Below are 14,727 nucleotides of genomic sequence, written 5' to 3'. Positions count from 1 at the left end.
AACGTGGAGAATAAAAGAGGTGCAGTAAAAGAGCTTTGTGTCAGAGGCGCTTTAACAGAAAAATGTGCTAGGCCAAAAAAGAAGAGTCATAAATAACAATGAGCCAGGAGACATAATTTGGAGTCTTAAAATGGCCGCCAGGTTTGAGGAGAGCAGAAAATGCCAGTTAAATCAGTGAAAAATGCCATATTCATTAGAAAAAAGTCACCTTGAAATTCAGGCCTGTTTCATTTGTGCCACGAGGAGTGCTGGGAACATTGCAGAACAAACGAGGCAACCGGGAATCCAATGCGCGGTAAAACGCGCTGCTGAGGGGATCGCGGGTGAAAACAAACAAAATGGCGGTTGCGACCGATGCAGAGACGCGACTGGAGACGTGAAAGGCAATAAGATCCAAAATAACTCTGCCGCAGCGTCGGAAATGGGCTCAGGACACGCCCGGCATCTTCCGTCAATGAAGGCTTCCTTCCATTACTCGGAGAAGAAACGCGAACCGCCGGTGAGCTCTGGTGTAGACGGAGCTCCTACACCGATGACGCCATCCTCCACGGGCGCCTAGCCACGCCCCCCCTTGGCTTCCTGTTTTTGACCCTGTTTTTGTTGGTTTTAGGACTTTGGCACTTTACCACTGCTATTCAGTGCTAAAGTGCATATGCTCTCCAGGTGCATTGTGTTATGGATTGGTGTTTCCATGACTGGCAAATTTAATTTACTTGTAAGTCCATAGTAAAGTGCACGGGTTGCGCCCAGGGCCTTTAAATCAAATGCTGTAAGTGGGCCTGGAGCACTGATTGTGCCAGCCACATTTGCAGCCTGTAAATGTAACTCAGACCTGCTACTGCAGTGTCTGCGTGCAGGTTGTAACTGCCATATTGACCTGGTAAGTGCACCCAATTGCCAGGCCTAACCTTCCCTCTTCTTACATGTAAGTCACCCTTAAGGTAGGCCAAAGGTACCCCTATGGGCAGGGTGCAATGTATGTGAAAGGTAGGACATGCCCTGATGTGTGTGGCATGTCCTAATAGTGAAATACTACCAATTTCGTTTTTCACTATTGAAAGGCTATCTGTCCCATTGGATAGCATGGGAGTTTATTTATAACATCTTATAAATATAACTTCCCATTGGGACAAGATGGAAAGAAGGAGTTTAGTATGCCTGAACTCAGAATATAAAAATGCATCTTTTAGTAAAGATATTTTTACATTATGTGTTTGAAAATACCACTTTTAGAAAGGGGGTATTTTCTTGCTTAGCCATCCTGTGTGCCTCTGCTGGTTTGTGTATTGACTGTCAGGCTTGGAGTAACATGGACTGGGGATGTACATTCTCTCAGACGGCCACTGGGGGGTGGGGGGGTGTTAATGTATGTCCTGCCTTTCCTGAATGAGTCACGGCTGGGCTGAATAGACCTGGGCAGCATTCAAAGTAGTGGGAGAAATTTTCCACTAGCACTGAAATAGGACTGGTCTGCATTCATTCAGAGTGGTGGGAGCTGCACCAGAGAGGACAGAACTGGTTTTGGCTGGGCATAGAGCTTCTCTGCCACCTGAAGCAATTGACCCGATTAGGGCGACCCGGGTCACTCGCGACCACCTCTCAGCCTTCCATACAAATGAAGAGTCGGTCAGACAGTACAGAATACAAACCAAAGTTATTTATTAGTATGCACTCGAGCGGAGTCAGGTCTGACCAGCCTCCTTAGATAGCTGCCGAGGGACTCACCCCCGTCCACATGGTAAAGTCAGATATACATTTCCAACACCCCTAAGACCCGCCCAAACTGGAATTTTCCAGCCTGGGCACTAGTGAACAAAGGAGGTACAGAAAGATGGGCTACCATCCTGAGACTGGGTACACGCTATCTTAGTTTCAAGGTTACTCTGCCAATGCTCGTCCTTCTGAGAGTCGGAGCAGACCTACCTATGGGGAAAGGCATGCAGTTACATAATTATCTATTCATTAGTGCAGCAAAGCTCAACCTTGAATGATAAAGAGAAACAATCGAGGCTGCTTTCTGCTTTGGCAGACCGTATGAGACAAAAGCTTGATTTCGATCATGGTACAAAACGGTGGCTGAATACAAAATGGTGCCGCAAATGCTAACTTAACTCGCACAATGGTAGAAGAAGTCAGCCAGACACATTTTCAGTCCAACATACCAGAGAACAAAGGCATCTGTGCCATAAAAAGTGGGGCCCAAACCCCAGAACTTTAGATTACTGCTGAACTAAGGAACCTGCCAGGAGGAAGAGCTGGAAAAGCTGTCAGGAGGAACTGCCACTTTGCTGCGTGCTCGGCTGTGTTGGCCTGCTGATTGCTCCTTCTGTCTTGGGCAGGGAAAGGATTGGATTGTACTTTCATCATCCTGCTGCTAGAGCTTTCTCTAAGGGCTTGAAGTAGAGCTTGCCTCCTGTTGGAAGTCTCGGGAGATAAAAGACTTCAGAGCACTCTTTTGAGACTAAGAAGACTGCCAAGAAGAAGAGCTGGAGGGGCTGTGAGGAGGGACTACCACTTTGCTGTGTGCTTTGCTGTGTTGGCCTGCAGTGGCTGCTTCTGTCTTGGTCAGTGAAAGAACTGAACTTGCTGCAACTTCTTTGTGTGAGTTCTCCAAGGACTTGAGGTAGAGCTTGCCCCAGGTTCAAGAAGTCTCAGGAATAGCAAAGACTTCAAGTTCATCTGCTACCAGCACTGGGGACTATGTATTTTGTGCTTCAACCCGACGCCGTCAACAACGCTGCTGCCGACTCCGTGTCCTGAAGGAACCGCAGAGAGCACCGCTGCACCTTGCACCGCAACCCTGGTCTCACCGATGCCGCTGCTTGCACCTTGGTTCAGGGGCACCGCTTGTAAGTTACATAACACACCACCCTCATCTGGCACCGCAGCCTTGGCGTACCAACGCCAGCGCCATCGACTCCAGTTCAACAGCGCTTCTGCAACAACAACGCCGCTACTTGCACCGTGATCTGTCAGCACTGTGACGAGCACTGCATCACTTCGCACCGCAGCCCTGGTCTCACCGACGCCGCTGGATGACCGTCACCGAGCTGCTGCCTGCACCTCAATCTTAGGGCACCGCACGCCACACTGCTGCACTTTGTGCCACAGCCTGACGCCTGCCAGCGCTCCCAACTTCAACCGCGAGGAGTTCGATCTGCAACGCGTGTGACTTCAAGGGCTTGACGACTCCTGCACCGACCTCCAGAACCGACGCCTGCGGATGCTGGCTCTTTGAGGCTCAACAAGAGGTCGCCGATGCCTTACATTTCTAAAAGGTACTGTTTTGCGGGTCTTTCCCACACCGTTGGTGGCCCACAACACTGCGGTCAGCCAGAACGGTTTGGATTTCTTGTTCACAGTGCCGCGATAGCCCTGGGCAGAGCTATCAACTTCAAGGAACCGTCTCTGTTTGATTATTGAGAATTCTGAGAACTGTATGATGGATTTTTATCGTTTTTTAGTCGTTTGCACAGATAAAATATTGGTTGTTTTTCTAAAACTGGTGTGGTGTCCTTTAGTAGTGTTTTCACTGTATTACTGTTGGTTATGTGCAAATGCTTCAAACACCGCCTCTGAGATAAACCTGACTGCTCGTGCCAAGCTACTAAGTGGGTGAGCAGGGGTTATTTTAGGAGTGTAAGTCCCTTACTCTGACTAGGAAGAAGGGTCCCTACTTGGACAAAGGTGCAAACCATTGCCAACTAGAGACCCCCATTTCTAACAGAAATGTTTTGGGTCATCTTAGTAATATTAATGTAGAAATGAATTTAAACATACTAAAATGATTGGACTATGTAGATACAATAAAGGTTAATTGAGAGTGGTTCCACAAAACAGATACAATACTAATCTGGCTAAACGTTATATGTGTGTTTTGAGTTACAAGGAGCATGATTTTATTACAGAATATCATAAAAGTGGAGAAAAGTGGTAAGAAGCTGGGAAGAATAAAAAATTGAATTAGAAGAAATAAAGGAATAAGAGGAATTTAGGTTGTCAGGTTTGCATCCTTGACTGGGAATAGAGTAAGAGAGGACAAGTGAATTGAGCATAATAAGGCAAAGTTTATTAAAGGGTTATAAGGCGAAATTAAACAAGAAAGTGTGTTTGTGAATATCTATGAAGATAGCGGAGATTAATTGCTTGATGAAGAATTTATCCTGAAGGGAATTTATTATGTGTTTGGTAAGATTGCCTATTTCGATCTATTGAAAAAGTGGGTTGATTCATGCTATTTAGCTTTGGTGTTGTCTGGAGTTTATCATGTGGATGAATTGAACAAAGAACTTTTGAGAAGGGTGAAAAGTAGATTTTGGTAAATAGTTTTGGCTGTATTAGGTGCTATTATTCCTTCTATAGGTGTGGCGTTGAATGATGTGAAAAGTAGGCATTTCTCAACAATAGGAGATAGACTGGCTGTAGATACTGAAGGGTCTTTTAAGCTAGTAAATGTAGGGATGGTAGAAATGAGAGCTATGGTGATCGAAAATCATCTTGCTTTGGATTTTTTTTTAATGCAACCCAAACAAGCATTGGTCAACAAAAGGGTTTTAAACTTTTGAAAGGTTTGAAGCTGTTAGCTTGACAACTTCAGCATGGGCGACCAAATCCGACAGGAAGGAGCTCTGAGGGGCCAGAGAGGATACTTTGGATAGTTACTCCGGCCACTACAGTGTTTTTATGTTGCATTTCAAACTCTACAGGACAACCGCCAAAGACTTTAACAGAGTATATTTATTGGATTTTATTGTATTGGGTTTTCTTATAAAGTGCACGTATCATCCAGACAGGGGTCTCGCGGCACTATTGCAACTCCAAAGTTGTAAGCCCTGAATGGAAGAGTGCCAAAAAGCTAAACACTAAAAGAGCCAGGTCTTCAGAGATTTTTGAAACTGTTTAAAATCAGTGCAGATACATAACAGTAAAGAAAGCGGATTCCAGTGCTGGGGGGCTAAATGTGAAAAATGAGCACCCACCATACCTGGTGGTATAAATACACCGAGGATGTAGTAAGAGTTTCGATCTTAAACACCAAGAGGAGGCATACCACTGCAGTTTACCCTGCAGATAGGACGGCCCACTTCCATACAGAGCTTTATGGATCAAGCAGAGAAGTTTGAACACGCCCCGTCTTTTTATAGGCAGCCAGTGAAGGGTTCTGATAATGAGTACTAAGGGCAATCGCATTCATGTGTTTCCTCATAGAGAGGTTTTCATCGACCAGATCAGGATTAGTCCTGATGCTGAGGATACAGGTGAAAAGATGCTCAAGGATGTTCCGACTGAGGTGTGGCTGACAGGGGTGTCTTTGTGGTGAGTCTTCAGTCCACGAGTGGTGTGGGGTGACTTTGGCCACAGAGATTGGGTCCCTCAAAGTCTTCTTTGTTCCAGTAGCTGGCCAGCCGATGCTTGGCTACTGGTCTCCTTGCACAGTGGTTGGGGCAAAATCTTTTAGTGGGGACTGGTGTCCCTCATGGCTGACGAATCCAGACTTTGATTGCACTCCTGGGTCCAGAAGACTCAGATGCAACTTTTGGCAATCGAGGATCAATCACTTTTGAATGCCGGCGACAGCCAGAGGCAATACTTCGGTGGTGTCTACCAACGTGCCGGTTTTAGCTTCTTCACCTCTTGTGTACCTGGAGATGGTCCAAGGGGAATCAGCTGACTGATCTTTGGAGTCACTGCTTTGACTTAGACCCAGGAATCAACGTTTACCCGGGACTGGAGCCGTAGGCACAGTCCAAACATTACTAGCCCAAAGTGCAGCTGGTGCAGTCCTACTGATGGCGCAACCTCTCTCCGTTTCATGCAGTTTCAAGGGCAGGAGGGCAGTCCTTCTTCAGTCCTTTCTTCAAATCCAATGTGATCTGGTAAGCAGGGTGCCAGGGGTGCCATATTTATCCCAGGAAAGTGCCATGAGGGGACCATGCAGTCACTACCCAATGGGCTATTGGGCCACCTGCCTTTTAGTGATGTGTTTCCTGCAATGCTTGGCATCTGGCTGTCTCACAGTGCACTAGTCTAGAGACTCTCAAAATGTCATTAACCTTCCTTGGTTGCCGGGGTAGCCCACCCTGAGAGTGTGGCTACCTGTGGCCTACACTCTTATGAAAAAAGATGGTTTGAGGACCAGTTTTCCCTCTCTCCAACTTGTCTGCATGAACAAAAGACATCCTGGTCGGGAGTGTTGTCACAGGCGGCTCTTTAAAGGTGGCTTCCCCTCTGAAGGCAAACACCCCTTCAAGCCCTTTGGGCTTACACCCTGAGTGTCGTTTTTGGGTGAGGAGGTAACATCTCACTCTGAGGAAACTGCCTTTGTTCCCTAGCCTGGGAGACGTTTACACGTCTCCCCAGGCGGGCAGAAAGATGTCTGTGTGCTGGGGTCTTTGTGCAGTGGGGGCTCCTCCACCATGGCAGAGGAGCATCGTCCCCCACCCACCCAGGAGCCTGCCGAGGGAAGTGAGAAAAATAAAATTATAAGAAATTGGGACTGCTGGGATACCATCTGGAGAAAAGAGGAGCACAGCAGCAGCCAGCATCGTCGGATGTAAAACAGGTATGTTTTTTTGGGGGGATTTATTATTACCCTAATCCTCAAGTCCTGTTCCCCCCCCCCGCGCGTGCCTGCACTTGAGCTTTGCGGCGGCCGCCACCGCCTTTGTGAGGCCACTAGACTAGCTGAGCACAAAGTGGCAACCTTCTAAAAGTTGCTTAACTTTTTATATCTGACAATAACCTCGACCTGGAAATCAGGTCAGGTTCTATGCCACGATTAATTTGACACCTTACAGCACCTAGTTAGGTAGTCCCATTCAGACTTTATCCAGTCTGGGGTAACCCCATGTTAGCACTGGTGGTAAGACATATGAAAAATTATATGTCTTACTTAGCAATATATAGCTCCCTGCAATGGGGTTCCATTGGCCTTCTTTTGCAGACGGCTTTCATATAGGGTTATGGGAGTGGTGGCTTTGCCATTGTATTTTTTTCTTTTCTTTCTTGTGTCATCATTTTTTATTGGAGATTGAAAAATACAATTTCACCCCAAAAAAATACAAAACAGTATTATAAATCATAGATCAATGTGAGACAAGTAAGATATACAAATAACGTAATATAGAAGAGGAAACACTCGTGTGAAGGGGTGTGGAGTTTATTAAAATATCTACTTGTCCATGTGGCAGGTTGCTTCATAATTCTACTTGTCCTGTAAGAAAATCCACTTGTACCTTTTGTGCCATGTAATGCGGCGACAAATTATGGCAGCATTCTCATTATATACAAGAGCTCTGAAACAGCGTCTCTGATTATACCAGGGCTCCTTAGGGTTTGAATACTAGCAAATCCCTTCTGTTGCCATGTTTCCACAGATCTACATACAGGGGCTGAAGGTAATGGTAAGCAACAGTTCCAGGGGTGGAATGCCTTTTGAGTCTGTGCAAACCTACTAACTTGCAAGCTTTAAGGGTTTTCACCAACTCTTCTCTAACCTTTTCCCATACTGAGAACGTTTTGAAATTTACTCCTGACAATGACAGACATAAAACTTCTTACAGGGTTGGGGAAAAAAGTGGTTGGAGGGAAAGTGAACTTGCTAACACTCAGATTTTCGCATACGCAAATCTACACAAAAGTAGTATATCTGCACTTAATGCATGGACATAGGTGCACTTTTGAGACTTTATATAATAATTAGGCCCCTAATTAGGTCTGGCGTTAACTATGACCTTTTGTGTTTAATAAAATCTCTCTCTCTTGCTCTCTCCCTCTCTCTCTCTCTCTCTTTCTTTTTCTATGTCTATTGGCTAGCTTCACTGTTAGGGACAGCATTCTGTTCTTTCACAATGAGCACAGTGGCATAACGTCTGCGTTGGCTGTCAACTTGCCAGTTTGGGCTTCTTCAGCACTTGGGACCCCTGGAGCTGGTTCCAGAGGATCAGCCAACAGATCCTTGGTGTCACTGCTTTGACTTAGTTCTGGAAATCAACTTTTCCCTGGGTCAGGAGCCGTAAGCCCAGTCCAAACATAACTAGCCCAGAGTGCAGCAGGTGCGGTCCTTCCAACAGTGCAGCCTCTCTCCATGCAGTTTCAAGAGCAACAAGGCAGTCCTTCTTCGGTCCTTTCTTCAAATTCAATGTGATCTGGCGGGAAGGGATATTTATCCCAGGAAAGTGCCCTGAGGGGACCACATGGTCACTAGCCAATGTGCTACTGGGTCCCTCCTTTCTAGTGATGTGTTTCCTGCAATATGTGACATCTGGCTGTCCCACAGTGACCTATTCCATCCACTCTCAAAATGTCGGGACTCTTCCTCTGTTGTCATAAGCTTGGCAGCCCACCCTAAAGGTGTTGATACCTGTAGGCTACACAGGAAAACCAGTCTCAGGACAGGTTTTCCCTCTCTGTCCCTGTCTCCAACTTGTCTGCAGGAACAAATGACATCCTGCTCTGGAGTGTTGTCACTGTTGGCCCTTCAAAGTCGGCTTACCCTTTGAAAATCACCTTTTGGGATAACACCCCGAGTGGCCATCCTGGGCGCGGAGGTAACACCTCATTCTGAAGCAACTGCCTATGCTCCTTAGCCTGGGAGTACTTCAAACATCTTCCCAAGCGGGCAGAAACCTGACTGTGCTGGGGCGTTTGTGAGGCCACTGGACTAGCTTGGCACAGAATGGCGACTTTCTGAAAGTTGCTTAGCTTTAATTGTGACAATAACATCCACCTGGGCATCAGGTTGTGTTAATTGCCACAGTTAATTTGATACCTTACAGTATCCAGTTAGGTAAGCTCCATTCATAAATTATCCAGTCTGGGGTGCCACCCGGGAACCCTATGTAAGCCAATGGGGCTACTAACTTTTTCCCAACAAAACAACAATTTTGAAGTGTTTCTGTTAATACATATGAACAACTATGTGTCTTACTTAACAATATATATATCCCGGCCATAGGGCCCCATACGCCTTCCTCAGGGGAGACTTTCATATAGGGTTAAGGGAGTGGGGGCTTTGCTGTTGGCTTAACATAGCAGAGTCGAACTAGCAGCGTAAACAGTGCTCTTCCCATCAGAAGTGGCAGTCACTTGTCCTTTGTCACACTCAGGGTGGCACAAACAGTGCTGCAGCCCTGGGAGAACACTCTGCCTTACAAGCCCTGGGTACCATTTACAATGGACTTATAAGTAAGTCAGTACTTGCCAACTGGGTATATCCAATTCGACATACACTTTGTAAGGGTCAGAACACTGGCATTAAGGTCTGGTTAGCAGGCTTCAGTGCACTCTCAGAGTTGAAAAACTCCCTGCATCAGTCCAAAAATGTGGAAGTGAACATGCAAAAAGGGGCATTTGGTTACACTTGTCTTATGGGAATATGTAGGCTATTGGTTTAGGGAGTTCTGGAAGAGTTTCCGCAACATTGATAAGTAGTTAGGTAATACAGGCGGTCGTGTCTTTCAGTCAATTCTAACTTATGTAATAATCACAAAGATTTGTGCAATTATTCTAGAAATGGTAAAAATAGGTTGAGAAAAAAGAAAAGGTCGATGGAAATGGAGAATTTTAAGGATAGCGTTTACAACCAGCTCAAATGGTGGAGGAGAGTGTTCGACAACCAAAGAAGACGAAGACAGCTACTAATTTATGTTTAATTATTAACATCTATTAATGGGTTAATAGCGATTACTTCAAAGTCATCAAAGGTGGACCTGCTAAAGGTTTTTCATATGTGTACTTTTTGAGTAATAAATAATGTGTGCAAAATAATACATTTTATGATGAATATAGTTGTTAGAGATGAACTAATGATTATGTACTTGAAACAAATTAAAAGTAATGTTTAAGAAGTGAGATTAATAACGTAGTTTAGTTATACCACATTTTCGTGAACACACCACTTGAAAAATGTACGCAGTTTCTGGTATTCGAGTCTTTTCTCCCCCTAGTTTCCACGGGACACAGAGCAAAGAGACTTAATGAAAGATTTTTGTTAGAAGTGGGCTAGTGTTATAGATTTATTTGTGATGATCCATTTTCTGATTTGTCTAAAATAAGCTGTCAATGATCAAGCTAGGCTATGTCTGCAGTTTTTACCTAATTGTTAATACATACAATGCGTAAAAGAAGCCCTGGTCTTATGTGAATGCGGAAAATTCTATTTTGCCTCACGGAGCTCTGTCCATTTTGACAAGACTTTCATTTTTCCCTTACTTGGTCAGATTATTGAGAGACTTCCTTTCATGATGAGAAAAGCTGTTAGTGTTCTATATGGACCTTGCAATTATCTATGATTTCTGAATTTGTATCTATGTATCTATGGCAAACAGTAATCATTCTTTATTGCCTATTCTAAATTTTGTAACAAAACATTTTTACTTTTCAATGATCTAAAACTAAGTTCTTGAGTGGCCCCAGTCACTATTTTTGATTTACTCTGCTAATTGATTTGACCTGATGACAGAAAGGGTGGTGTCTCTTAACGCTATATCAAGGGTGCTGGAGCCGAATCCCCAGAGGTAAATTTGAGGTGATTTCAAATATCGGTGTTAAATAAAGTATTGGGTTTGGGCTCGCACAATGATATGGTTTGAATTTTGTGTTCTGGTCTATTTCTGATTGGGAGGTGGTGTCCCATTCAATGATAGGTGGGTGAATGATTTTGGTATAGAAAATGTCTGCCAGAGGGATTTTACCAATTCTTTAAGCATCTCTTAGGCAGGTAACATGCCCTTTGTGGTAAATAATTTAATTACCGGTTTCTTAATTTGATGCGGAAAATGTATAATAATAGCTCAGTAAAATAAGAGGCAGAATCCGTGGTATTAGAGGTTCGGAACGGGCTTTATTCCAAAATCAATTCGAATTGATGGACTCCATATTCCATCACCACGAAGGTTCAGGAAGTGAAGGACCAACTTTATTGACAGGTAATCATTTTTATACAATAGGCATTACAGTGAAACAGATGCAGGAGGCGTAACAATTGATAACAAAGATAAAACATACATGCGTAACTAAAGTGGGTGTAACTAGGCGTAACTAAAGAACGTCATTAGGTATGATGTCACAAGTAGGTGGCACCATGAAAGAATTTCGCAATGTCAGCAGAAATACTTGGCAGAGATGCGCGCGCAGCAGCATGACGTGTGATTGACGTGCAACTAGGGGGTGAAGGGGACTTGACATTTAGCTCTACATGTGGAGACAGAAGTCTGGGGTTATGTCAACCTAATCCCAAATCATATCTAACATCCTATGTTTAAAGAACTATGTTATCCAAAAAGAAAGGTCTTTCGAACAAAATCTATTCTATACTGACTGTGAGTGCGTGGACAAGCGTCTAAGTGTCTACACTAGATGCGAGGGCAGAAATCTTCCATAGTAACAGGGCTATGAATTACTTGCATAAAGACCGAGAAGCCGGGCCTTTTGCTCGGTAGCTGGAAGAATGTTTACTTAAACTACTAGACAGGAATGCATTGGATGGGGAGCGGAGCAGATAATCTCGAAGGTGAAATACAGTTTTTGGCAAGCAGACAGGTTGAGTCAGGCACCGTTAGCCGCGCAGGGAGTAGGACAAAGTTCATGGATACAGATGCGAGCTCAGACTGGAGCTTTCAGAGGCAGAAGGCAGGGAAAGGCTTAATGGCAGAATCAGGGCCTACTCGCCTGGACTGTAAAATGGGATAAATGAACCATATAAAGCCGGTGGCCTTTCATACTTAGGAATAGAATATCCGGCCCATTCATGGCGGATCTGAAAGAGGACATGTTGACGGTGGACGCACATGTGTTTGCGTCTTCATAACTGGAACTGGAGGAAACATACATGTACTTGTGATTTATACATGAAACCGTTGGGGTCCAAGATAGGGGACATAACTGACCATAAAAATCCATATTTTCACATTCCCTCCTTGTCCCCTACTTGCCCTTAAGAGATATCAATCTTCATCAATCCGTTGATCTGTTCATATAGCATCATTTGTTCTTCTTTCTTCTTCCGGGATGAATGAAATCTTGGTGGTGGAATACACGATGTGGCACACAGACCACAAATCGCTGGTCCACATTGTAGGCATAAGCAGCAACTGAATAGTATGAGAAAGCCAATACCTAGGAAGGATAGGACCCTCCATCCAAATGTTGACAATACACTCCAAAACCAACCGGACCAAGTCCAGGTGCCTGGATTCTGGTGTATCTGGCTTACAATCTTATGAAGGCGAGTTATGGCTTTATATACAGATGGCGAATTTTCTGGTATGAAAATGCAACAGCTTGATCCGATGACCCTACAAGCTCCGCCCCTATCGGCCAGGATGACGTCAAGGACAAGACGATTTTGAAGCACAACAATCCGCATAGCAGACTGCTCTTCTGTTAAATTGCCTAAGGCGGAAATAGTTTCGTTCACTACTGCTTCAAGGGTTCTGGTTAATCTACGTATCAGCTTACTATTGGTAACTGTACCTATATAGGGAAAGAGACCTTTATTGAAATCTGTGTATTTTTCCCATGCTGTTTCAGTGTAATCGACGATTGGGAGATCTCTCCGTTCTCTATTGTGTACTAAATGAGTATTTCTGTGATAATCAGGAGGAGCTAGGAAAACAGGTGGCAAAAGGAATCCGATGTAGCAGGTACCATCCCAATCTAGAGGCAAACGTATATATGCAGTCTGACCACATATGAAGTAGGAATGGCGAGAAGCTCTAAATGTAGACTTGCCTTGATCACTGAATTCTATTACAGTGGTGCACTTACTATGGCCCATATGTATGGAACCATTCTTTCTTACACATAATTCACCTTTGACTGGAAATACTGACATAGCGGGCAAAATTGGTGCAGCTTCGGATTCAACATTCAGGATCATGAGATTAAGCGTGAAATTCCCTAATCCATATACCTCATTTTCTAGATCAGTTCCTGTTCTTTTGGGAAGTCCCTCCTTGTTAGGGTAGCAGACTTTAAGCAAAACTAGGTTCAGGTTTCCCCATACCCAATTGTCTTGATAAGTTACTGAGTTTGAATCGAGGGAATTAATTAAACTAAACCATGCTCCACAGGAGCCATTGTGTGTGAACGGATATGGAAAGAGAGGCAGAATTCCCTTATAGTTCTGATAGGGAGGGAGTCGGCCACATATCCAACAATTTGTAGCATTGCTAGCCTGATGGGAATGATGTAACATACTAATAAAAGTGTTATTGCGCAGCGCAAATCTATAGGACAACTCATGTGGGGGTAATTCACTAAAAGAATGTTCGGCAGTAACATTGTAAACATGTTTAGAAATAGGATAATATATGTGCAACAATATACTTGCAGCGATTATTAAAAGACTTAAGAAAAACAAAATTAATAACGTCACTGTGCAATGACTACGCAGTGATTTACAGTACGCATGTTGTTTCAATTGCATTTTTCGGTTTCTTTCTCTATTCAGGTCTAAGGGATACATGTCAGAGACAAATTCGACCGATTCACCTTGGAGAGGACTTAAACAATCAAATTGTCTGACTTGTTAGACCTTAGTTTTAGTTTGTATAGTTCCTGATTACTCAGTTCAACCAAAGGAAGCTTTGAGTCAATCGGTGAAGACACGCGAGGTGTATCGTTTACATCTGATTGTAGTCCATGAAATTTCTTGATATGACTTGAATGTATCCAGCCTTTGCGACCTTCGATCTTCACGGCTGTCCTCGTGGTTAACAGTACGAGTTGAGGCGATTTCCACCTAGGATCCAGCTGAGACTTCCGGTCAAAGTTCCTCACTAACACCAGGTCCCCGGGAATTACGTCATGGGGTTTCACCTCGGTGTTGTCGGGAAAGGCTGCAGCTACCTGTGAACGACAAGATTGTAGTGCAGACATCAAGGAAGCCAGGTAATCTGTCAGCATATTACAGTCAACATCAGTTATTTTGCGTGGTATAGGCGTCCCCCACATATTTGGTGGTCTACCGAAGATCACCTCATAAGGGGATAGCCCTGTTCGAGAGTGCGCTACCATTCTCATGTAAAAGAGTGCAACTGGTAAGGCTACTACCCAGTCGACACCTTTCTCTCTACATATTTTGGACAATCTAATTTTCAGAGTTTGATTATGTCGTTCCACGAGACCTGCTGCCTCGGGGTGTCGGACACAGTGAAATCTCCACTGATAGCCTAACAAAAGTGAAACGTGTTTCATTAGTTCGGAGGAGAACGGCTGGCCGTTATCTGAGTAGACAACACGTGGTAAACCGTACCGTGGGAAGAATTCTCGAACCAACTGTTTGGCAGTAGTCGGGGCAGTGTAATCTGAAACCGGGTATGCCTCTGTCCAACGGGAAAGAGCACAGACAACTACGAGAACATATTTGAATCCTCGACATCGTTCCATCTGGATATAATCCATCTGGAGGACTTCAAAAGGGTGATCAGGAGGCTGAAATCCACCTTGTTCTACGGGAATGCTTTTACCTGGGTTAAACTGACAACAGATCATACAGGTACGAACTTTTTGTTTAGCTGCTGCTCGTAAATGTTTGTTGAACCAAATGTGTTGAATGCTGTCTAGCATAGCTTTTTCTCCTAGGTGCGCTGGACTATGTACAGTATTAATGATAACTTGGACCATTGAATCAGGAAGGAACCATACAGATTTTTCCTTCGTCATCCATCCTTGATCCGTTTGGATCCCTCCTAATTCAGTCCATTTCTTTATTTCCTCTGGTGT

Source organism: Triturus cristatus, chromosome 2_2 (assembly GCF_964204655.1).
Source record: "Triturus cristatus chromosome 2_2, aTriCri1.1, whole genome shotgun sequence".
Classification (NCBI taxonomy): Eukaryota; Metazoa; Chordata; class Amphibia; order Caudata; family Salamandridae; genus Triturus; species Triturus cristatus.
This window is presented reverse-complemented; position numbering follows the sequence as displayed.